At 37.7% G+C, this 27,464-nt stretch overlaps 2 pseudogenes; both read left to right on the top strand.

The window, feature by feature from the left end:
- Positions 1–26,210, top strand: LOC127484811 (phosphatidylinositol N-acetylglucosaminyltransferase subunit C-like; annotated as a pseudogene).
- On the top strand, positions 20,593–20,708 carry LOC127485085 (U2 spliceosomal RNA; annotated as a pseudogene).
- Positions 26,211–27,464: the final 1,254 nt, after the last annotated feature.

The following is a 27,464-nucleotide window of genomic DNA, read 5'->3' on the forward strand; positions in this document are numbered from 1 at the left end:
ATGGACCTGACAGATACCTACAGAGCTTTCCATCCTACAGCCAAAGAATGCACACTCTTCTCACAAGTTCATGGAACTTTCTCTGTGATTGACCACGTGGTAGGTCGTAAATCAAGTCGTAGCAAATTCAAAAAAATCAAAATCGTACAACAGATTTTACCTGACCACAATGGAATGATGTTGGTAATCAATAACTCAGGAATCTCCAGAACATATGCAAACACATGGAGGCTGAACAACATGCTCCTGAATGAACAGTGGGTCATTGAAAAAGAAATCAAAAGAGAAATCAAAAAATTTCTGGAACAAATTAAGATGACACTACAACATATCAAAACTTATGGGATACTGCGAAAGTAGTCTTAAGAGGAAAGTTTATAGATATTAATGCCTACATCAAGAAATTGGAAAGGCATCAAATAAACAAGCTATCAGTGCATCTCAAGGACCTAGAAAAACAATAGCAAACTACACCCAAAACTAGTAGGAGAAAAGAAATGATTAAAATTAGAGAAAAAAATAAAGAAAATAGAAAGCCAATTAAATACTAAAAAAGATCAGCAAACCAAAGAGTTGATATTTTGAAAAAATAAACAAAATTGACACACCTTTGGCCCAAAAAGGGAAGAAGACCCAAATTAATAAAAACAGAGATGAAAATGGAAATGTAACAGATCCCACAGAAATAAAAAGGATCATCAGAAATTACTACAAAGAGCTGCATGGAATCAAAACAGGAAACATGGATGAAATGGCTAGATTCCTGGACACATACGATCTACCAAAAATGAACCATGAAGACACAGATAACCTAAACAGATCAATAACCAAGACAGAAATCAAATCAGTAATAAAGATCCTCCCAACCATGAAAAGCCCAGGGCTGGATAGCTTCACTGCTGAATTCTACCAGACATTAAAAGAACTAACTCCAATTCTTCTCAAGTTATTCAAAACAATTGAAAAGGAGGGAGTCCTCCCAAAATCTTTCCATGAAGCCAGCAGCACCTTAATTCCGAAACTGAAAAGAATACAATAGAGAAAAAGAACTATAGATCAATTTCCTTGATGATCATAGATGTACAAATCCTCAACAAAATACTAGCCAATGAAATAGAACAAAACATTAGAATGATCATTCACCAAGATCAAGTGGGATTTATCCCTGGTATGCAGGGATGGTTCAGCATTTGCATATCAATCGATATGATACATCACAGCTACAAACTGAAGTACAAAAACTGTATGATTATTGCAATAGATGCAGAAAAATGATTTAACAAAATATAATACCCTTTCATTATGAAAACTCTAAGCAAATTGGAAATAGAAGGAACATTCCTCAACACAATCAAGGCAGTTTATGACAAACCAATGGCCAACATACTATTGGGTGGGGAAAAGTTGGAAGCATTTCCACTGAGATTCAGAACCAGACAAGGATGCTCACTCTCACTATTGCTATTCAAATAGTCCTGGAAATTATAGCCCGAGCCATTAGACAAGAAAACAAAATCAATGGAATACAAATTGAGAAGGAAGAAGTCAAAGTATCCCCATTTGCAAATGACATGACTCCATATATAGAGGATCCATAAGACTCCACTAAGAGACTATTGGAACTCATAGAAGAGTTTGGTAAAGTAGCAGGATATAAAATCAACACACAAAAATCAATAGCCTTTTTATACACAGAGAATACTAAGGCTGAGATTGAGCTTCTAAGATCAATCCCATTCACAATACAAACCAAAAAGATCAAATAATTTTGGAATAAATTTAACCAAGGATGTCAAAGATCTCCATGATGAGAATTACAAAACATTAAAGAATGAAACAGAAGAAAATACAAAAAATGGAAAAGTGTTCCATGTCAATGGATTGGAAGAATCAATCTCATTAAAATATCCACACCACTGAAAGCAATTAATTCATGTTAGTGTATTTAGTGGAGGATATTCTTATGTCCCATAAGTTATAGTTATGTCTAAATGCTTGCAAAAGATGTATCATTCTTGGTTCTTCTTTAAAGCTAATGTAGTTTCTAAAAAAACAAAATGCAATATTACTTTTGAGATACAGTGACTTTGAACAGCCTTTAGATGGACTGTTGAGGAAAAATTTTTTTATATGATTTTTTTCTTTCTTTTTCTTCCACATACAAAGTGTTGAATTCTTTTCCTAGAATAGAATTAATTTAATGTATATAAAGTTAAATGAAAATAGATCTTAGTAAAAAACAATTCTGGGAACAGGAGAGGGAAGAGGAAGAGGGATGGGGTGTGGGTGGGAAGGTGTGTACAGTAGGAAGAATTTCTATGTTTCTAAAGTTGTATTTGTGAAATTCATGGAAATAAATAAAACAAAACACTCTAGAAATCAATGTCATAAACCAGAGACTACAAAATCATTTTATGGGCTGAAAGATCTGGTTATCCATTACTATTTAGGCCAGAACTGTCAAATCAAGTTAAAAACAAGTTTGGCAAGTTAGAATGCTAATTTTTCAGGCAATTTTCTTAAACCCAATATCCCATTATAGCTGAACCAAATTTTCATGCATGAGTTTGTTATTTACCAAATATTTACCAATATTTACCAATATTCTGGGCTGGCAGTTTTTCTCTCTTAGTACCTGGGCTATGTCTCGCCATTCCCTTCTAGCTTGTAGGGTTTCTGATGAGAAGCCTGCTGTGAGTCTAATTGGAGATCCTCTGAAAGTAATCCAACGTTTCTCTCTTGCACATTTTAGGATCTTTTCTTTCTGTTTCACTGTGGTGAGTTTAATAACAACGTGTCATGGTGAGGATCTCTTTTGGTCATGTTTACTAGGGGTTCTATGAGCTTCCTGTACTAGGATGTCTCTGTCTTTCTCCAAACCTGGGAAATTTTCTGCTAGTATCTCACTAAAAAGGCCTTCTAATCCTTTCTCCCTCTTCATGCCTTCAGGAACTCCTAGAACCCGAATGTTGGTTTTTTTAATAGTATCCTGTAGATTCCCCACAATATTTTTTAGATTTCTAATTTCCTCTTCTTTTCTTTGGTTTGACTGTATCCTTTCCTGTTCTCTGTCTTCTAAGTTCGATATTCTCTCTTCTGCTTCACCCATTCTGTTTGTAAGGCTCTCTAATGTGTTTGTCATTTCATCTATTGAATTCTTCATTTCATTACGATTTCTCATCACTATCACAGTTTCATGTTCTATTAGTTGTTTCATTTCATTTTGATTCCTCCTTAATATTTCATTTTCATGAGAGAGATTTTCTATCTTGTCCATTAAGGATTTCTGTAGTTCAGGAATTTGTTTTTGAGAACTTCTTAATGTTCTTATCAATTTTTTTGAGATCTGCTTCTTGCATTTCTTCTATCTCATCATCTTAATAATCTCGAATTGGGGTGTCTTTTTCATTTGGGGGCATCATAGTGTCTTCCTTGTTCTTTATCACCTTGGTTTTTGCATTTGTTGTTTGGTATATTGGAGATATTCTTTGGTTTCTTCACTGTGGTGTTTTTTCTTGTTATACTATGACTCCAGATTAAGTGGACTGTCTGTTTTTGATGGAGCCTTAGAGGCTTGAGATGGGTGTGGCCTGAGAGCTCTGTTTGGTTCCTCAGGGTTAAGGGTGTGCCAAAGGTGACACTCCCAGGTTAGGCGTGGTAAATCTCTCTCTCTCTCTCTGTCTTTCTTTCTTTGATTAAAAAGGGAAGTAATTCCACTCAGCTGAACGGAATTGGAGGTAGTTAGCAGGCAAATGATATACCCACAGGAGCTAGAGTTCGGAAGCCCTTTACCAAGGACCACACAGGGAATCTGTCCTGCCCTCAGTGTGGGCTCAAATTCTCCTCCTGCAGTCTCCCACTGGGTTGCCAAGGTTACTGAATTGTAGCATCTCTGGAGAGTACTCACGTGAATTCCGTAAGTTCTCTCCCCCACCGTCTCTTTTTTTACAGTCTCAGTTCAGTAGCACCACACATTCACTAGGTACTAATCTCCTGTTAATTCACACCCCCCCAGAGTTAGGTTTTTCGGCTAGGCTCAGGGCCAGTGCAGGCCTGAGGTCTCCCTGCTTATGACGTATGTCCAAGATGGCGCCTGCTCTTTGTCTTGCTTGCCTTTGAGAGGTGAGTGGAGAGAGAGAAACTCATGTCTGTATCGGTCACTTTTTTATTTCTCTCTCTCTTCTAGTTAGCCTAGTGAACATTTCCCCATGGAGTCGTTCCCTCTAGTCTCCTCTTTCCGCTTGCCTGCCAGTGTCTTGGGCTATTGAGGTTTGGCTGACCTCGCGTTCCAGCGCTGGTGTGTTGAGTCTGCCGCTGCTGTCCCAAACTGTGGGCTCCCACGCTCTCCACGCAGGTCCACTGTGAATCACTAGTTCCGGAAGAGTTTCCTCTGCTGTTTCTTCCCCTACTCTTCCTTGAACCTGCAGTATCTCCACTTTTATTAAACTGTCTCTCCCCGGACTATCAGTGTGCTCCCTTCCTATTCTGCCATCTTTCTGCTCCCACGATGAACATTTTTATCAGTCTGAAAAACTCCCTTGTGACTTTTATAGTTAAATTCCCTCCCATCCCAGCAACTAGCAACCTGTTTTCTGTAGCTTGGACAACAATAAACCACAAATTCAATTCAGCTCCTGAGAAGATTTACTAAATGCTACACAATCACATAGATTGCAAAAGTAGAGTGATGCCCATTTCCAAGAAAGACTTCCATGCACATTATGATGTAAGTAATCAATGTGCATATGATATTAAGTAATCAATTAAAAGTAAGACATTACAAAAAAGAGAAACCTCACAAGTCTTGAAGCAATCAACAAAACTAGATTCAGAGATGAATCATGTAATGGGATTATAGAATAGAGATTTAAAAGTTACTACGACTAAATGTATCAAAAGCTCTATTGGAAAAAGTAGACAATATAAATGAATGGATTTTAAATTTCACTAAGTAGATGAAAACTATTTAAAACAGTTAAGTTGAAATAATAAGCCCATAAAACTGTGTTAACAGAAATGAAGAATGCCTTCCAAAATTTGTTAGAGTCCATCTAGCTGAGGAAGAAATGAATGAATCAGTAGATAAGTCAATAGAAATTTTCCAAATTGATATACAAAGAGAAAAAAGATGCTGTCAATAAATGAAGCACCCTAGAGTGTGAAACAATATAAAACAGTATAGCATCTGAATAGTTAAATCACAGAAGGAGAAGAGAAAGAGAAAAGGCAAGAAAAATTATTTGAGGAAAAATGGTGTGCAAATTGCTAAAAATGAAATAATCATACTCTAAATGTTCAGGAAAACCCAAGAAAGATTTTAAAAATATAAGAAATATCATGTTCAAATTGTTAAAGCCCATGATTAATAGGAAACCTTGAAGTCAGCCAGGGAAAGAAAGACATATATAAAAAAAGATGAAATAATTACACTATATATGCATCTGACACAGTGCAACTAAGAAAACAATACAACACCATCTTCAAAGTAATCAAAATAAATCATTGTCAATTCAAATCTTGTATCAAATGAAATTATCTACAAAAATAAAGGAAAAACATAATTCTTCATAGCCAAATACAAAAACTAAAAGAATTTATTATAGGCCATGGTTAAAGGGTAAATTCATTATAACAAATAGCCTAAAAGCAAATTCCTCAAGCATAAAGATACAATGCCCAAACAATAACTTTGATATATACATATAGATATAGCCATATTTTTTCATGCTAAACTTAATTGATTACATAACATAAAAATAGTAGTAATGTGTTTTTATAACATATAGAAGCAAAATATATTTTAAAAAGGCACAAAAAAGAAGGAAGGATTTAGGTGCATATTTATCTGATGCTTATAGTAAGAATGGAGCTCCAAATAATATTATTTGCAGGTAGGCTGATATAAATTAAAAATGCATAAAGTAAAATTAATATGCTGAGTATGAAAGCAAATGTAGTAGGAAATACTTAAAGGGAGGCAGAAATAGAAAAAAAATGAGAGAATAAATAGAAAACAACTATCAATAAAATGGACTTCAATCCAACCATATAATCAATTAATGTAAATGGAAAAAAACTAAGCAAACCATTGAGAATGGGGAGATGGTCATATTGTACACAGAAGTAAGATAAAAGTACATGCTATTGCTCATGACAAGAGCCTTGGGTGATTACTGACATCATAAATAAGAGTTTCAATTCTTAAATCAACAACAGGAGTCACTGTGCACCTGCTCCCCATGTAGGACCTCTGCCCTTAATGTGTTGTACTATGCAAATTAATGGTGAAACTACTACTGAAACAGTATTCTATACTTTGCGTGTCTTTATGGGTGCAGTCTGTTGAAATCTTTACTTAGTATATACCAAGTTGATCTTCTGTATATAAAGATAATTGAAAATAAATTGTGATGAAGAATGGGATGGGAGAGGGAGTGGGAGATGGAATGGTTGTGGGTGGGAGGGAGGTTATGGGAGGAAAAGCCACTATAATCCAAAAGTTGTACTTCGGAAATTTATATTTATTAAATAAAAGTTGAAAAGAAAATAAAACTACATGCTATTTATAAGAACTACTTTTTTAAAAAAAGATTTAGTTATTTATTGGCAAATCAGAGTTACATAGAGGAGATGTAGAGAGAGAGAGAGAGGTCCTCCATCCGCTGGTTCACTCTCCAGATGGCCGCAACGGCCAGAGCTGTGCTGATGCAAAGCCAGGAGCCAGGAGCTTCCCCCGGATCTCCCACGCGGGTGCAGGGGCCCAAGGCCTGGGCCATCCTCCACCGCTTTCCCAGGCAATAGCAGAGAGCTGGATCGGAAATGGAGGAACCAGGTCCAGAACCGGCGCCCATATGGGATGCCGGCGCTTCAGGCCAGGGTGTTAACTGGCTGCGCCACAGCACTGGCCCCAAGTACCACTTTGAATATGAATACATACACATAAAGTTAAGTATTGAGAAAAGATATGCCATGTACACATTAATAAAAAGAGTTGGATTGATTGTATCAGATGAAGTAAAATCATTAAAACAATTATCAGGGATAAAGAAGGAAATTTCTAAATATTTATAAATAAACAATGAAATTACCACACATGTCTTAGATGTTCTATTTCTTCTACTTCTTTTTTTCTCTGCATTTTAGTATGAGAAATTTCTGTTGAAATTCTATTGAATTTCTATTCAAGCTCATTACATCTCTCCTTAACTCATCCAATCTGTTGATGCTTCTATCAAAGACATTCTTCTTTAGATTTCCTGCATTTCTTTCCATTTTCTGAGTTATCACTTCCCTGCTTATATTATCCATCTGAACTTCACATTGTCTGTTTTTCCATTAGAAATGTTAACTTATTAATCATTAGTATTTTTAAGGTTATTTATTTCAAATGCAGAGTTATGAAAAGAGGGAGGTAGAAGTAGAGGTATAGAGGTAGAGGTGTAGAGGTGTAGAAGTATAGAGGTATAGAGGTAGAGGTGTAGAGGTAGAAGTATAGAGGTGTAGAGGTATAGAGAATTTCTTTCATCTACTTGCACACTCCCCAAGTGGTTGCAATGGCCAGGGCTGGGCCAGGCCAAAGGCAGGAGTCAGGATCTCCCATATAGGTGGCAAGGACCCAAGCATTTGGGACATCTTCTGCTGCTTTCCCAGGTGCATTAGTAGGGAGCTGGATCAGAAGTGAAGCAGCTGGGGCTTGAACTGGAGCCCATATGGGATGCTGGCATTGCAGGTGGTAGCTTAACCCGCTGTGCCACAACACTAGCCCCAATCATAATTATTTTAAATTCCCTGTGTAAGTTCAGTATCTTTGATGTATTTGAATCTGGTTTAACATTTTTTCTTTTCAGACCATGTTTTTACCTGCCTTTTGCTATTACTTTTATTTTTTTTTGTTGAAATTTGGATATAATGTACTAAGTAATAGGAACTGAGGTAAGTAAGCCTTCAGTGTGAAGATTGATAATAAAGTCCCTAGACATTAGCTTTTGTTTAATATTTGCTATAGCTATAGGTGACAAAGGCTTCAAATTCCTTTATATTTTTTTTTACTCCCTTCCCCACTCTTGCTTTGGTCTTTCTTAAGTACTCCTCCTTATAGAGCTTTTGTATCTTGCAACTATTTCAGTTGATATTGTTATACTGGACACTGGATTCATCCTGTTATGATGATAAGGTATGTGGAACTGGAAGAATTCTTCCACTTAAATACCAGTTTTTTTTTTTTTTTTTGACAGGCAGAGTGGACAGTGAGAGAGAGAGACAGAGAGAAAGGTCTTCCTTTGCCGTTGGTTCACCCTCCAATGGCCGCCGCGGTCAGCGCGCTGCGGCCGGCGCACCGCGCTGATCCGATGGCAGGAGCCAGGAGCCAGGTGCTTTTCCTGGTCTCCCATGGGGTGCAGGGCCCAAGCACCTGGGCCATCCTCCACTGCATTCCCTGGCCACAGCAGAGGGCTGGCCTGGAAGAGGGGCAACCGGGACAGAATCCGGCGCCCCGACCGGGACTAGAACCTGGTGTGCCGGCGCCGCTAGGCGGAGGATTAGCCTAGTGAGCCGCGGCGCCAGCCAAATACCAGTTTTTATTAGGCCTGTGTCTTCTGTCTATGATCTTCACAATTTTTTAAATTTGTTTACTTTTAAAAGTTTTTTGCACCTCCAAATTTAAGTTACACAGGATGGCCTGAGGAAGACTGTGCCCTCATGGCCCAGGTATAAGCTTCTCAAAAAGTCTCTATCCATGAAAGTTGGCTTTTGTTACTGATAATACTTTCGAGTGTGTTTCAAGTATTATTTTTTACTCTTCCTGCCAGAGCCTTGAGGAAATCTTTCTGGAATCTTTGCCATGAGACTCTGGTGTGGGTAGTAGACATGAGCCAAAAAAAAAAAAAAAGTGGGTATTCTTATATTAGTGAATCCCCCAGGACTTTCTCATTCTCACACAGATGTTGGTAGAGAGTGGAGTTTCTTTCACTTTAGAGATAGCATAATCTCATAAGCAATGATGTTATATTTAATCCTAGCATGTGTAATTAAAGGCGTTGAAAGAATCTAGACTATGTCACCCAGAAATTTGAGCAACTGAAAAGCAGAGCCAGAAACAAAACTCTTCTTACCCTACATTTTTTCTTCCTAAGGACGGGATATAAATTCTCCTTCACTGTTGACAATGCTTTTCAGCCCAGAGACAATATCAGAGGAATATGTAAACTGTCTTTACTCCATTAATTTCTTCCCTTATATTTACCTTCCCTCAGTTTCTTACCTCAGTCCACTTTCCATTGTCCTGTCATTTGTCTACAGTTTTTTCTGTGTCTTATTGAAGATGTTACATAATCTAGACTCACATTTCCTTGAGGTTTCTTCTTTGTGAAATGCATGGAACACATTAATGAACTCACTTGTTTTTTCTCTTGCCAATGTGTCTTTTTTTTAATTAAAAAAAATTTTTTTTAGTGGACAGTGATAGAGAGACAGAGAGAAAGGTCTTCCTTTACTGTTGGTTCACCCTCCAATGGCTGCCACGGCCAGCGCACCGCGCTGATCTGAAGCCAGGAGCCAGGTGCTTCTCCTGGTCTCCCATGGGGTGCAGGGCCCAAGGACTTGGGCCATCCTCCACTGCCCTCCAGGGCCACAGCAGAGAGCTGGACTGGAAGAGGGGCAACCGGGACAGACAGAATCCGGCGCTCCAACTGGGACTAGAACCCGGGGTGCCGGCACTGCAAGCGGAGGACTAGCCTATTGAGCCGCGGCGCCGGCCGCCAATCTGTCTTATTTCAGGGATACATCCCAAGTGTGAACTTACAAGGACCAAAGAGAAATTTCATTTTTTACTCAATAGCATAAAAGCCCAGGAAAAAAATAAGTAAAAATGAACTAAAAGCATAAGAAGAGCAGTTAATTGCCTCAAATATGAAATTAGAGGGATACTTCCAAAAAATAATGCTCTCAAATGTCTTTACTTCTATCTTTAATCCCGGCTATCATTAAATTTAGGAATTTTATCTTAAAATTTTTTTTAAGATTTACTTATTTGAAGGGCAGTTACAGAGAGGGAGGGAGGGAGGAAAGAAGGGAGGAAGGGAAGGAGGGAGGGAGAGAGAGAGAGAGAGAGAGAGAGAGAGAATGTCTTCCATCTGCTGGTATGCTTGCCAAATGCTTGCAACAGCCATAGTTGGGCTGATCTGAAACCAGGAGCTTCTTCCAGGTCTTCCATATAGGTGCAGGGGCCCAAGGACTTGGGCCATTTTCTACTGCCTTTCCAGGCCATAGCAGAGAGCTGGATTAGAAAAGGAGCAGCTGGGACTCAAACCAGTGCCCACATCGCATGCTGGCACTGCAGGCTGTGGCTTTACCCACTGTGCCACAGTGCCAGCTCCTCTTAGAGAATTTACATGGGACATACAAGTGATTTTGCTACAAAATTGATATCCCATAAGCCTCTCCCTTCTGGACTCTTTCTCAGGACTGATCTCTGTTAAAATTGATAAGGCTATGCTGATTGTTAGAATATTGAAATCCATCCCCATGGGTAGAAAATAACTACTTAATCAAGTCTCTTGAGTGTTCCCTTCCACCACACTTCTATCCTCCCTTTTCAGTCCTTTCCATTGGACTTCCAGTCCTCATGATCTGACAATTGAAGTGCTAATGCACAGCCCCATAGAAACTCCTTTGCAGGTCTTCGTCTTTTTTTCTTTTTAATTTACTTGACAGATAGAGTTAGACAGTGAGAGAAAGAGACAGAGAGAAAGGTCTTCCTTCCTTTGGTTCACCCCACAAATGGCCACTACGGCCGGAACTATGCCGATCCAAAGCCAGGAGCCAGGTGCTTCTTCCTGGTCTCCCACGCGGGTGCAGGCGCTCAAGCACTTGGGCCATCCTCCACTGCCTTCCCGGGCCACAGCAGAGGGCTGGAGTGGAAGAGGAGCAACCGGGACTAGAAGCCGGCGCCCATATAGGATGCCAGCACTGCAGGTGGAGGATTAACCAAGTGAGCCACAGCGCTGGCCCGTTGCAGGTCTTCTTCTGAAGGCACTTCAAAGTTATGATGTGTTTTCTGGGTCTACTACTCTGTCTTCAAATTCCCACCCAAATCTACTTTCAGTATAAAATGTAGTATCAATTCTTGATCTTTCACCCTGAATATTGTTCCTGAAATTTTCCTTACTCAAAATTAAATCAGGTGTCAGGAGACATGTTTAGAACAGTAATGTGCCCAGGCTGGCGCTGTGGCACAGTAGGTTAATCCTCCGTCTGCGGTGCTAGCATCCCATATGGGCTCCGGTTCTAGTCCCGGCTGCTCCTCTTCCAGTTCAGCTCTCTGCTGTAGCCTAGGAAAGCAGTAGAAGATGGCCCAAGTGCTTGGGCCCCTGAACCCATGTGGGAAACTCGGAGGAAGCACCTGGCTCCTGGCTTCAGATCAGCATAGCTCTGGCCATTGTGGTTATCTGGGGAGTGAGCCAACAGAATTAAGACCTTTCTCTCTGTCTCTCCCTCTCATTCTCTGTAACTCTAGTTCTCAAATAAATAAATAAAATCTTTTTTTATTAAAAGAACAGTCATGTGCCCAAACATGGCCATCTATAATACTGCCTCAAAATATTGAGCATCAGAAAATAATGGATATATTGAACCACCTGTGGATCTTGGTAAAATGTAAATTCTTATTCAAGAGATATGCATGGTGCTGAGGTTCTATATCTCTAATATGCTTTCGAGTTATGTTGCTGGTCCACAAGCACTATTTTGAATTACAATGCTTAAAAACATTACCAAATTTGCATCTATCAGACCACCAAGGATAACTAGCAACCTTTCACTCTCCTACTTGCCCCTATCCAAGGAAGGAGAAAATGTATGCACATATACGGATTATGGGAGAGATGGTATTTATTTCAATGAGGTGTTTCTTTTGTCAGTTCTACATCTTCAACTCTTTATATAGGCTTATATTTTCTAATGTGTATTGGATATTTCTTCACAGATACTTCCAAAACAGAATCAAATTTATTATGTCCAGAATTCAAAGTTTTCTTTGTGTATTCCTTAAATACAGGTTGAGCCTTCATAAAAAATTCAGATGAGCCAGGTGGTATGGTTTGGATACAATTTGAGTGTGCCTCCCCAAAGGTCCATGTGTTGAAAATGAATCCACATTGTAAGGCACTAAGAGAGTGGAAACCTAATAGAGGTGGGGTCTTTGAGATGTTATTAGTATTAATAAGGTCATCAGGGTAGAGTGCTCATGATTGGATACTGCTGGTTTTATAAAGAGAGACCAGAAGAGGCACATATGTATACTCCCTCTCTCTTGCCAAGTGATGTCCGGTGCCACCACTGAAATCTGCCAGCATCAAGGCCATTGCCAAGATGCAGGCCTCTGAACCTCCAGAATTGTGAGCTAAATAAATCATTTCTCTGTATGAAGTTACCCAGTCTTGGTATTTTGCTATAGAATGCAAAATGGACTAACATGTGTTCACAGAACTCTAATTTCCCCTAGATTACACCATCTCCCTCTTTCACAACAAATTTCTAATCAGTCCTTCTGGAATATCTCTCAGGCTCACCACTTTTTTAAATTCCCACTGACAGTACCTTAGTTCAGTCCGCAACAGGAATAACTTAAGATATTTTTGTCTGCTTGCATGTTCTGTCTCCTATAGTTAATAACTGATATCTCAACTAAAAATATAATTCTAAAATTAATATTTTACTTTTTAAATTAAATGAAAAAGTACTGATGAATAAAAACATCAGTAAATGTGTATGTTAATCTAATCTAAGCATTGACTGCAAAATCTATCAATAATAATTACTTCAGTGAATGTTTAACCAGGAAGAACTAAAATATTAGAAAAATAAAATATAAGCTATGAGGAATACAATGTGGGAGAAAACATTTTATATTTTTCTGTGATTTAGAAGGATGCTAGGTAAGTATGGGAGCTTAATATAGATAAAACAAGATTTGCAAAATGTGGATAATTACGGAAATAAAAAGAGTCATCAGAAATTACTACAAGGACTTGTATGCCAGCAAACAGGGAAACCTATCAGAAATGGATGGATTCCCGGACACATGCAACCTACCTAATTTGAACCAAGAAGACATAGAAAACCTAAACAGACCCATAACCGAGTCAGAAATTGAATCAGTAATACAGACCCTCCCAACAAAGAAAATCCCAGGACCAGATGGATTCACTGATGAATTCTACCAGACATTTAAAGAAGAATTAACTCCAATTCTTCTCAAACTATTCAGAACAATCAAAAAAGAGGGAATCCTCCCAAATTCTTACTGTGAAGCCAGCATCACCTTAATTCCTAAACCTGAAAAAAGATGCAGCAGAGAAAGAGAATTACAGAACAATTTCCCTGGTGAACAGACGCAAAAATCCTCAAATAAAATTCTGGCCAATAGAATGCAGCAACACATCAGAAAGATCATCCACCCAGACGAAGTGGGATTTATCCCTGGTAAGCAGGGATGGTTCAACATTCGCAAATCGATCAATGTGATACACCACATAAAAAAACTGCAGAAGAAAAACCATGTGATTATCTCAATAGATGCAGAGAAAGCATTAGCTAAAATACAAGAACCTTTATGATGAAAACTCTAAGCAAATCGGGTATAGAAGGAACATTCCTCAACAAAATCAAGACAATTTATGAAAAACCCATGGCCAGAATCCCACTGAATGGGGAAAAGTTGAAAGCATTTCCACTGAGATCTGGTACCAGACAGGGATGCCAACTCTCACCACTGCTATTTATCATAGTTCTGGAAGTTTTAGCCAGAGCCATTAGGCAAGAAAAAGAAATTAAAGGGATACAAATTGGGAAGGAAGAAGTTATACTATCTTATCCCTCTTTGCAGATGATATGATTCTTTTTTTAGGGAAACCAAAGACTCTACTAAGAGACTATTGGAACTCATAGAAGAGTTCGGCAAAGTAGCAGGATATAAAATGAATGCACAAAAATCAACAGCCTTTGTATACACAGGCAATGCCACTGCTGAGGATGAACTTCTAAGATCAATCCCATTCACAATAGCTACAAAAACAATCAAATACCTTGGAATAAACTTGACCAAGGACGTTAAGGATCTCTACGATGAAAATTACAAAACCTCAAAGAAAGAAATAGAAGAGGATACCAAAAAATGGAAAAATCTTCCATGCTCATGGATTAGAAGAATCAGTATCATCAAAATGTCCATTCTCCCAAAAGCAATTTATAGATTCAATGAGATACCAATCAAAATACCGAAGACATTCTTCTCAGATCTGGTAAAAAATTCATATGGAAGCACAGGAAACTTCGAATAGTAAAGCAATCTTGTACAACAAAATCAAAGCCGGAGGCATCACAATACCAGATTTCAGGACATACTACAGGGCAGTTGTTATTAAAACAGCATGGTGCTGGTACAGAAACAAATGGACAGACCAATGGAACAGAATAGAAACACCAGAAATCAATCCAAATATCTACAGCCAACTTATATATTTGATCAAGGATCTAGAGCAAGGACAGTCTATTCAACAAATGGTGCTGGGAAAACTGGATTTCCACGTGCAAAAGCATGAAGCAAGACCCCTACCTTACACCTTACACAAAAATCCAATCAAAATGGATCAAAGACCTTAATCTACTACCCAACACCATCAAATTATTAGGGAACATAGGAAAATCCATGCAAGATATAGGCACAGGCAAAGATTTCTTGGAAAAGACCCCGGAAGCACAGGCAGTCAAAGCCAGAATTAACAATTGGGATTACATCAAATTAGGAACTTTCTGTACTGCAAAAGAAACAGTCAGGAAAGTGAAGAGGGAAACGAGAGAATGGGAAAAAATATTTGCAAATTATGCAACTGATAAAGGATTAATAACCAGAATCTTCAAAGAGATAATGAAATTCCACAACAACAAAACAAACAACCCACTTAAGAGATGGCCAACGATCTAAATAGACATTTGTAAAAAGAGGAAATCCAAATGGCCAATAGACACATGAAAAAATGTTCAAGATCACTAGCCATCAGGGAAATGCAAATCAAAACCACAATGAGGTTTCACCTCACCCCGGTTAGAATGGCTCACATACAGATGCTTGCGAGGATGTGGGGAAAAAGGGACACTAACCCACTGTTGGTGGGAATGCAAACTGGTCAAGCCACTATGGAAGTCAGTTTGGAGATTCCTCAGAAACGTGAGTATAGCTCTACAACAAGACCCAGCCATCCCACTCCTTCGAATTTACCCAAAGGAAATTAAATTGGCAAATAAAATAGCTGTCTGCACCTCAATGTTTATTGCAGCTCAATTCACAATAACTAAGACCTGGAATCAACCTAAATGCCCATCAACAGTAGATTGGATGAAGAAATTATGGGATATGTACTCTACAGAATACTATACAGCCGTTAAAAAATGAAATCCTGTCATTTGCAACAAAATGGAGGAATCTGGATAACATCATGCTGAGTGAAATAAGCCAGTCCCAAATCGACAAATATCATATGTTCTCCCTGATTGACAATTAACTGAGCTCCAAAAAGGAACCCTGTTGAAGTGAAATGGACACTATGAGAAACAATGACTTGATCAGTCCTTGTCCTGACTGTTGAGGAACAACTTAATACTTTATCCCTTTTAGTATTTCTTTTGTTCTACTTAATACCATTGGTTGAACTCTTTAAGTAATGTACAATTATTCTTAGCTTTTAAAATTTAACTGAAAATTGATCCCTGTTAAATACAAAAATGGGAATAAGAGAGGGAGGAGATGTACAGTTTGGTACATGCTCACTTGGACTTACCCTAATGGTAGAGCTAGAAACGTGCCAGGGGATTCCAAATCAATCCCATCAAGGTGGCATGTACCAATGCCATCTTACTAGTCAAAGTGATCAGTTTCAATTCATAATTGACCATAATGATGGGATTAATGTCAAAGGGATCACATAAACAAGACTAGTTTCTGCTAATACTAACTGATAGAATTAGAAAGGAGAGAACAATCCAACATGGGAAGTAGAATACACAGCAGACTCATAGAACGGCAGATGCCTTAAACAGCACTCTCTTCTCAGAATCAGCCCTTAAAGCATTCGGATCTGGCTAAAAAGCCCATTAGAGTTTCTCAGGCATGGAAAGCCAAGACACTGTGGCAAAAAAATGATCTAAATGAAAGATCTCCATAAGAGAGATCCCAGCAGAAAGAACGGGCCATCAAAGAAGGAGTTACCTTTCTCTGAAGGGAGCAGAGAATTTTCACTTCAATTATGGCCTTGTCTAAATAAGGTTGGAGTTTGTGAACTCAAGAGGCTTCCATAGCCTTGGAAGCTCATGACAAGTGGCCCGGGTGATTACTGACATCATAAATAAGTGTGTCAATTGTTAAATCAACAACGGGAGTCACTGTAAACTTGGTTCCCATGTAGGATCTCTGTACTTAATGTGTTGTACTATGAGAATTAATGGTAAAACTACTACTCAAACAGTACTCTATACTTTGTGTATCTGTGTGGGTGCAAACTGTTGAAATCTTTACTTAGTATATACCAAGTTGACCTTCTGTATATAAAGATAATTGAATATGAATCTTGATGAAGAATGGGATGGGAGAGGGAGTGGGAGATGGGATGGTTGTGGGTGGGAGGGAGGTTATGGGGGGAAAAGCCACTATAACCCAAAAGTTGTACTTTGGAAATTTATATTTATTAAATAAAAGTTTTTAAAAAAACAAAATGTGGATAATTATTTAAGCATGGTTATAATTGCATGGCAACTCATTAAACCAATCTATATGATTTTTGTAAGCATGAACACATCCATAAAAGTGTGCAAAAAATTTAAAAAATAATAAAAACACAACAGATTGATACAATCCAAAAAACAAAAAACCTGATATCGGAAAAATAATGTCAACCTCTTAGCTTAAAGCATTCTGGAGGGTAAAGAGCATCTTTACATAACAATCGCTAGGAGCATTATGCTTGTATAATGTAAAATTCTGGCCTCAATTACATCAAATAGCCTCAAACTACAAAAAAAGGATAATACATATATGCTATCTTTGTTAAGTCTATAGCCATTCTAAAAAATTTTAACATCTCTCTCTAATGCTGAGTGATTGAGCACACCAATAATTGATGAAAGTCTAAATATTTGAGCAGTTCAAACATGTTAATCTAGTGGATATGTATAAAAAGGTACACCAAATGATTTAAAAATACCTATTATTTACAAGCGCAATTAATTGTTTCTAAAGTCTGACTATATAAAGTACTTTAGAAAACATTCTTGAATAAATGCAAAAATAAATATTATGTTTACCACATTTTTTGATCATAGTATATTAAAATTTAGAATCAAATGGAAATATGACTGACATCTCATATGGTTGGAAATTTAAAAATACATATTTCAAGTGATTAATAGATCACAAACAGAAAGGAAGTAAACACAAGATTAGGAGCAAATAACAATGAAAAAACTATAATTAGCTTCTAAAATGCAGCTGAAACACTACTTAGCTGAAGGACTTTATTACTGCTCTGTTGTTCTCATTGCTTTTCCTGAATCATGCATGAGGTAGGTTTTTACTCTCTAACTTTATGTGAATATTCATTTTATTGGTTCCATCATTCCTGTATACTCCAATGTAATTTACCTCTACTGTCTGCAAGCTTTTCATTTACATGATGTTTCAAAAAACCCACAGGCCCAGATAAACATGAATGTCATAAATTTTAATTTAGTCAACCATTCTTCATGTTATGGGCGGATTGGTATTTCTTCCAAATTCATATGTTGCAGTTTTATCCTTCAGTATCTCAGAATGGGATTATATTTAGAGATAAGGTTCTTTATTCAAAATGAGCTATTAGAGTGGAGTTTTAATCCAGTACAACTGAGGTTCTTATTAAAAATGGGATACCAGGAGTGTATGTGTACAGATAGATGACCATGTGAAGTGGCAGCAAGAGATCAGCCATCTGCAAACCAAGGAGTAAGTCTTCACAGGAAACCAACTTTACCTGTACATTGGTCTTGTACTTATAGCCTCCAGGACTGTGAGAAAAAAAAATCATTGTTTAAATTGCTCAGCATCTGGTACTTTGCTATGGCAGCTATAAAAAATATAAATTCCCTTTGAACTCACCTTTTCTTCATGAAATGGTGAGAAATATTTTTATTTATAATAAAGGACAGCTTTCCCAAATTAGAAAAATAGTCACTTATTGAATTACTTGAGGATCACTCTATAATTCTTGGTAATACTTTTTTATTATTGGATAAACAAAAGGAAATTATAATGTCACAACTGGTTCAAGCATACTTTAATGAGAGGTAGAATTTCAGGTATTTTTGATTATTTTCTTTTTTTGAGAAAAAATGAACATTTGTGTATGATTAATCTAGTCTGATCCTTTAGTAATTTGGAACTTGGAAAAACAAAATTCATTAAGGCTCCTAGCCACCCACCCAGAAGTATTTATTTGTAGAGTGTTATAAATATTTAACTGAAAGTAATTCTGAGAGTTTTAAGAATGTATTTAAGTAATTTGTTTCTTTTTGAAATTTTTAGTTTTTGACAGATTCAATGTGATTAGTAATTGCAGTTCTAAGAACATGATATTCCTTCTTCCCACCCTCCCTCCTTTCCTTTACCTTTCTGTCTTTTCTTTAGTTTTTGATATAACACTGGTTTGACAAAGATATAAAACAAAGTTTCACAAAGCTGTATTTGCAGCAATACTGATACACAGAGGTTTTCGTTGTTTCTTTTTAATTTTAGCTCCCACGTATAAGGGAGAACATGCGGTATTTGTCTTTCTGTGTCTGGCTTATTGCACTCAACATGATTTCTTCCAGTCGCGTCCATAAAAAAATTAGAGGAAATTAACTTTGTGGCTGCTAAAAATAAGCTATCCAAAAAGTGTAAAAGAACATCTAGGAGCCGGCGCCACAGCTCACTAGGCTAATCCTCCGCCTAGCGGCGCCGGCACACCGGGTTCTAGTCCCGGTCGGGGCGCCAGATTCTGTCCCGGTTGCCCCTCTTCCAGGCCAGCTCTCTGTTGTGGCCAGGGAGTGCAGTGGAGGATGGCCCAGGTGCTTGGGCCCTGCACCCCATGGGAGACCAGGAAAAGCACCTGGCTCCTGGCTCCTGCCATTGGATCAGCGCGGTGCGCAGGCCGCAGCGTGCTGGCCGCGGCGGCCATTGGAGGGTGAACCAATGGCAAAGGAAGACCTTTCTCTCTGTCTCTCTCTCTCACTGTCCACTGTGCCTGTCAAAAAATAAATAAATAAATAAATAAAGAACATCTAGGAATTAAGATATCCACAGAAGTTTTGAAAGCTCAGATGTATTTTAGAAAGCCACATGCATGTATTTATTTGTGGATATACCCAAAAATACCTAAAAAAATTTAGTAGATGGATTCAGCTGTAGATTCGATCAGACAGTGTAAAGATGCATCATCCTTGGGTTCTTCTTTAAAGACAGTTAAATTTCTAAAAGGAAAGAAGGGGGAGGAAGGAAGGGAAGAGGGGAAGGGGGAAAAAAACCAAATCACCTTTGAGAAGCAACAACATAGAACAGACCTTGTATAGATTTGAGGAACAGTTCTCTTGTTTTTTTTTTTAACTCCATTCGTTCTTTTTTCTTTTTCTTTATTTTTCTTTCTTATATAGAACAGGAAAGGGAGCAGGAAGGGGGAAGAATGCGTGGGAATGCAGGTAATGGTGGGAAGATGAGATACATACAAATGAATAAAAAAGATATAGGAAGTCAAAGAATATGGATAAAAATAAAATTTTCATAGATAATACAGAAAAAATAGTCAAGTTATAATAAAGGTCAATTGAGAGTATTCCATTTATGAGAAATAGAATAAAAAAGAATGATGAGAGATGAACAGAGACCCAGAAACCTCTGGGGCACCATTACAGACAACATGAATATAATGCAGTATCCTGAAACAGATAAGAGAGAAAAATGGGCAGAAAGAATACATGCATTAATAATGACTAAAATTGGGGCCGGCATTGAAGCACAGCAGGTTAAACATATGCTTGTGATGCCAGCATCCCTTATGAGTTCTGATTTGAGTCCTGGCTGCTCCACTTCCAATCCAGCTGCTTACTAACAAACCTAGAAAAGCAGCAGAAGGTGGCCCAAGTACTTGGGCCTCCTGATACCCATGTGAGAGACTTGGATAAGTTCCAGCTCCTGGCTTCAGCCTGACTCAGCCCTGGCTGTAGTGTCCATTTGATAAGTAAATCAGAGGATGGGAGATCTTTCTTTCTCTCCCTCTTTCCCTATAAATATGACTTTCAAACAAATAAATAAATGTCAAAAAATGACTATAAATTTTTTTCAAATTTTATGAAAAACATTAATAAATTTGTCCAATAAACTCAACTTGAAGTGAGATAATCAAAAAAAATCTACAGATTGACACATTGTAGTCAAATGGTCAAATACCAAAGACAGAAATTTGTGAAAGTAGCAAGAGAGCAGCAACTCATCATGTACTACAGTTCTAAAATAAGATTAGCAGATATTTCCAGATTGCTTCTCGCCTTTTTGGCTAAGGCCAAGTATAGTACCTGTTCTTACCAGTTTAACATCAAATGTTTCCAGAAACCATGGAGGTATATTTTATAATTGTAAAAGATCAGACTATGAAGAATATCAAATAAATATATATGGCCTAAATGCAGAACCCCATAATGCATGAAATAAAAACTGAAAAATTTGAATGTAGAAATAGGCAATTCAACATAATGGTTGGCGATTTTGATATCCTACTTCTAATGAAGAGTGGAACAACTGGATAGAATAGAAATAAAAGGGAAAAAATGTTTCAGTAAGACAACAAAGCAAAAGGCCTAACCAAAAATTATAGACCCATCTTCAACTAACAGCAGTAAAATGCACATTTTTCTCAAGGGCACATGGAATATTCTTGGAGTTATACCATATACTAGGCCATAGAACAATTCTCAATAAACTTAATAGAGGTGAAGTCACACAAAGCATTTCCTCTTACCAAAATGGTATGAAATTAGAGGTTAAAAAGAAAAGGAAATTTGATAAATCCACAAATATGTGGAAGCTAAATAATGTACCCCCAAACAATAATGGATAAATTAAAATCGCAAAGTAAAAAAATGAAGTAAGTTAGAGAACATTTTGAGTTAATTGAAAACAATATACAACATAAAATGGATTGCCTATAACTACAGTAATGTTTAGAGGAAAATTTATAACAGAAAATAGCTGTATTATCAAAGAGGAAAGATTTCCAATCAATAACCTAACGTCCCAACTTAAGACAACAGAGGATGTAGAACTAAACACAAAGGAAGTAGAAGGAAGGAGACAATGAATATTTCAGTGGGAATAAATGTGATAAACAAGAGGGAAAAAAAATAATGACAAAAAACACGGCTCATTGAAAAGATTGATTAGTTGAGAAACACGTAGGATTCGCCAGGATAAAAGAGAAGGGTCATATGCCTAGACTCAGAAATGAAAGTATGGATGTTACTAATGATCTCATAAAATTAAAAAGGATTATCAGGAAGCACTATCACCAATTTCATACAGACAAATTATACAACTTAGATGAGATGGACAAATTCTAGAAATGAAAGCTAATGAAACTGAATCAAAATGATTCTAAACAGAGTTATATGAAGATATTAATAACCAAAAGAAAGCCCAAAACCTCATGGCTTCGGCTAGTTAAATTTTGCTTAATGATAGATTGATTTTTTTTTTTTAGATAGAGAGGGAGGGAGGGAAGTTGGAGGGAGGGAGAGAGAAAGGTAGATCTTCCTTCCACACATTCATTCCACAAATGGCTGCAACAGCCAGGACTGAGCCAGGCTGAAGCCAGGAGGCAGGAACTCTATCCATGTTTCCCATGTGGGTGGCAAGGGACAAAGGACTTGAGCCATCATCTGCTACCTTCCCAAGCCCATTATCAGAAAACTGGATTAGAAGCAGAGCAGCCAGTACTAGAACCAGCACTATGATATGAGATGCTGGCATCACAAGTGCTTGGTTGGTCTGCAACACTACAATGCAGCCCCTCCACTAGCTAATTATACCAATCATTTAAAGAATCAATACTAGTTCTTTACAAACTATTACAGAAAAATGGATGAAGAGGAAATATTTGCCAACTCCTGCTATGAGGCCAGTATTACCTTGATATCAAAACCAGATGATATCACAAGGGGAAAAAATCCTACAAACCTGTTTCTAAACAAGTCATAACATTCATCAAAAACATGGTAGTGAATTGAATCTACCAGCATATTAAAAGGAACACACATGATGAGCAAATGGGATTTATCTCAAGAATGCAAGGTTTGTACAACATATGAAAAATAATCCTTGTATACAACATATAGATAGGGAAAAGTACAAAAATATATTCTTAATAGATGAAAAAAAGTACAAAGCCTTTGACAGGACCCAAGAATTTTTATGATAAAAGCAATCAATAAATTAGAAGAGAAAGGAGCTCCTTGAAACCAAAAAGGGCATCTATGAAAAGTATGTTTAATATCACACATTTTTCCCAAAGATAATGCTTATCCTTACAATTAGGAACAAAACAAGGATGTCATTTACTATTGTACTGGAGGCTTGATCAAGTACAATTATGTAAGAAAAATAAATAAAAGACATTTATTGAAAAGAAAGAATTAAAACTTCTCTAATGCAAATGACACCACCTTGTATGTAAAAAAATTCTGCTCATTCTTGTCACCCATCAACTTCCTAACATCTCCCAGAAAGTTCAGTTAATTTTGACTATTACCTACCCAAACACTCTTCTCATAGTCATCATGGACACAATCACCAAATTTTATAAATTTAGGTCCTATAAAACCTTAATTTGTTGTTTCATTGATTGTTTTCCTCTTCAACAGTGTTATTCAAAATAATAGACTTAACTGTATGAGAACATCAAGCCCTCTTTAACCATTGTTTTACATCCTAGAATCTCACATAATGGGGTCAGACATAATTTTTGCTTAAACCTTTGATCCTTTCTTAAGTTCAAGGAAATACAGTAGTACACAGATAATTCAACAGCATGCAAATGTACAACTATCTCAAAATGAAGTTGACTTGCAGATAATCAGAAATCAGCAACCACCCTTCCCCATCTGAACCAGTACATCTTAGAAACACAGCATTACTGACCTCTATTAAGCCCACACCTACTGGCTCCACAAAACTGTGTATCTTGGAATTTCATGTCTGCATGGTCTTTATTCCCTTGAAGACTAAAATGTGCTTAAACTCTATATTAGTTTGCTAGGGCTGTTATAGCAAAATACCAAGAACTCAGTGGCTTAAAACAACAGAAGATAATCCTCACTATTCTGGAGGCTAGAAGTGTGAAATCAAAGTGTTCACAGGGCCATGGTCTTGCTAATTTCTTCATGGAATTCTTCCTTGCTTCCTTTCAGCTTCTGATGGTTGCCAGTAATCTTTAAAATTCCTTGGTCTTTGGCTATATCCAACCCAGTCTTTGCCTCTGTCATCACATAGTGTTTCCCTGTATGCCTCTGTCTGCATCACTTGTCTTGTAAAGACATCAATCATATGGGATTAGCATCCACCCTAATGGCCTCTACCTGCAAAGGCTTATTTTCAAATAAATTCAATCCAGAGGTATTGGGGATTAGAACTTTATCATATCTTTTTGTGGGACACAGTTTGACTCAAAAAACAGTCCAAACTAGGAACTAAAAAAATTGGTTTATTTTGAAAAGTGGTTAATTTTTTCAATTACTTTGATAAGCATCACTATAGATATTCTCTCTAACCTGCATTGCCCAGTAGTACACAGAACTGGAGATGATGAGACATTTTAGGTGAAATAAACTCTAATTAACTTTGTCACTGATTAATTTTGTCAGTGTTTTTCAGGAAATGGGGAAAGGATTAAAGATTAATGAAGATTGTTACAGGTGGCAGCAGACTAAGTTCCAGATGCTCACAGATCTTTTCACCTCTCAGTGGGATACACTTTGCTTAGAGTAAAAATACAGAGGAAAAAAACCCAAGAAGGCATGCAATACACTGACTTCTTAAAACTGCTCTCTTAGCTGTTATTCATGTATTAGTAGAAATAGTAAAAGAAATATGGTCATATTTAAGGCACTGGAAGGTCAAAAGATAATAAAATATAGTTAATCAGTTAGTAAACAAAATAAGATCTGCCTGTAATGCACGAGTCAATATTTTCATTAAGTATAACTATTTTATGATCTCAGAAATAAAATACATTGTCATTTACATCATAATATAGGAAAAATTCCGTATTTCTAATTTTATACATAAAAAGTAAAGCAGTTCCTTTAAAATTTGGCAAGATTTATCCCCTGAAGATTACTTAGAAATGAAAAGCTATAATGCAAATCTAGACTGCATCAAGACTCAGAATCCCAGACTTAATAATGTATCTCTAGATATTCAGACTGTTGTCTTTACTAACAGTAAATGAAACATTTATTCTACCATTTGTTCCACCACAGTGAGAAAATAGAATTGTAAGACATGAACTTTATACAAGCCATTACTATTTGCCAATACATTTAGAATAATTATTAACACATAGTAGGTACTAAGTAAGAGTCTCCCTAATAAACTAAACAGATTACAAGGTACTAGAAACAATGAATATTAGCTCCATGTTAAGATTCATATAGGTGCAGCCCTAGGATATTGTGGGCAGGTGGTTCTGCTGTGGGCAGCAGTTTCTGGGCCTCCTCCTCTTCTGTCATCCTTGCTGACCCAAGACTGGGTGAGAGGCAGCAGTAGGTGGGGGAGGCCCTAAGGGAGAGTAGAGCACCCTGGGGACATCCAGCCCTACCCTACCCTAGCCGACCTTGGTCCAGTCTCTGACCCTGCTGGCATGGTTGTACTTTTCCGTGCTGCGGACTCTTTTGCCCAGGTAGCAGCCATGATATGCTTGGGCTGGGGGCTGAGCTGTGGGGTGGGGGTGGGGTGGCTCTCAGGGTGTTGGGCTTGCGAAGCAAAACCTATAGTGGTCTTCATGGAAGAAATAAGGAATTTGGCTGTGTTTATCCTGCCTCAGAGAAGAAATTCAGCTTTGTAGACTTACCCTGGGTTGCTGCCTTTGAAAACAAGGAAACGTCAGTAGACTATCAACCACAGCACAGCATGGAATTTCCAGAGAGGTCTTACTTCAAAACTTCCTAAAGAACAGGAACACATGGACTTCTGCAAAGGAGATTGAACTGGCCTGAGTGAAGGAGAGGATAATATGTGCCCAATCTGTAACTAACACCGAGGAGTTCAGGTGGCAGAAGGCCTTATATGAGTGGCAGCCTTTCCCTGATAACTAGGTGGACTGGAGGTTCCTGGAGGAGCTCTGGGAAAATATCTATGCCCAGAAATACCAATATTGGCTGTCATATCTGAGTCCAGTGTTGTGGTACAGCAGCTCTGCAGTGTCTGTGTTTTTGTGGTTATTTGGTGGTATATGGATGAGGGTCTTCTGGCACCTCACTGGCTTTTTGGGACTGGCTTGGCTTCTTCATTGATTGGGTACATTTTGTTCAATCTCATTGATGGAGGTGAAGGGTAGAAGAGCGGTGGACCCAGTGCTCTGATTTTCATTGCTTTCAATTCTGGTTTTTCACCAGTGATAAAGACCCTTACAGAATCTGTCAGCATTGACACCATCTATGCCATGTCAGTCTTCATGCTGTTAGGCTACCTCGCCTTCTTTGAGTATGGTGCCAATGCTGCCATTTTGAACAGCACACTGCCTTGAAAATGGCCATCTTTTCTACTGTCTGCCCAGCCTCATGCCTTCCCCCTGGTCCCTGCGTGCCTTCATCATGGTGACATTTGCCATCCAGATTTTTGCCCTGTGGTCCATGTTGCAGAAGAAACTGAAGGTATGTACTCCTTGCAGTTATGTCGGGGTCACATTGCTTTTTGCAGTTTCAGCCTTGGGAGGCTGCTGTCCATTAGTGTTGTAGAAGCCATACTCTTTGCCCTTTTGCTGGTTTCCATCTCATGTCTCTGCCCTTTCTACCTCATTTGCCTGCAGCTTTTAAAGGGAAACATTTATGGGCCTTGGGATGAAGCTGAAATCAAAGAAGACTTGTTCAGGTTCCTCAGCTAACTTAGGGAGCACTGTCATATTGTTAAAGCAAGCTAACAGACTAGCCTTCTTACAAATACAAAATTTGAAGGAAAAATTCAATTCTGGAAACAGCAGACTGATGTGGGTAAGAGAACAGAGATCAAAAGAAAAAAGCAAAGGCATGGGTGGTGAGTGTACATGTCCTTTGTGTTCTTTTGTGGATGAAAAAGCTTCCTGCATCCCTCTTGAATTATTGCCTCTCATTTACTATTCACTGTAACAAATGAAGTGATGTTTTTATTAAACAAAACACATCCCAAAAAAGATTCATATAGTCCCATTATTAACTAAATTTCTTACAACTTTTTCTTTTAATTAAAATTTGTTCATGAATACTAAGAAACTTTAAAGTCCTGTAAAATATTTTCCTAAGAGATTTAATGAGCTGATAAATGGCATTTTTAGTTATGGAAAGCTTTTTTTTTCCCCCTTATGGGTCATTTTTTTTTCCCTACTGAGTATTATTTGGGATTTGATTTTCAATAAATTAATTTATCTCTTGGGTTCATATTGTAAGATGGCATTGGAATGTTTTCCATTTGAAATTTATCTGTGGCTGAGAGAAAAAATAACCTATGGGTTAATATTGCAGGACTTAAAATACATTAATAAGATTATCACTGTATTTCAAATATATTTATGAAGTATCCATTTTGCAAAACTCTTCATAATATCTATACCATACAAATGTGAATTAGCATATTTAACTATATTTGCCATTCAACAAAATTTAAAAACTTCATTTCACTGAAATCTAGATCTATGAAAAGAAGTGGTGTCATAATAGGAATTACTATGAAGGAGCAACATAGAATTATGTTTTATAGTTAAATACTGCCTTTACTGGTGGGCATTGTGGTGCAGCTGGGTGGGCCTCTACTTGGGATTCCTACTTCCTTTATCAGAGTGCCTGTTAGAGTTCCAGCTACTCTACTTCTGAAGCTTCCTGTTGATGGACTGGCAGGCAGCTGATGATGTCTCACATACTTGGACCTCTGCCACAAATGTGGAGACCGGATGGAGTTTCTGGCTTAGAATCTTGTTTGGCCTACCCCTGGCTGTCACAGGCATCTTGGGGAGTGAACCAGTGGATGGAAGATTCTCATTCATTCTCTCCCCCCCACCCCCGCCCTTGGCTCTCTTTCTCTCCTCCCTCTTACTCTATTTCAAATAAATAAATGCAAATATTTTCAGACAGACTGCTGTTATTTGAAATGGGGTAGCCCCCATGTC

This window comes from Oryctolagus cuniculus, chromosome X (assembly GCF_964237555.1).
Source record: "Oryctolagus cuniculus chromosome X, mOryCun1.1, whole genome shotgun sequence".
NCBI lineage: Eukaryota > Metazoa > Chordata > Mammalia > Lagomorpha > Leporidae > Oryctolagus > Oryctolagus cuniculus.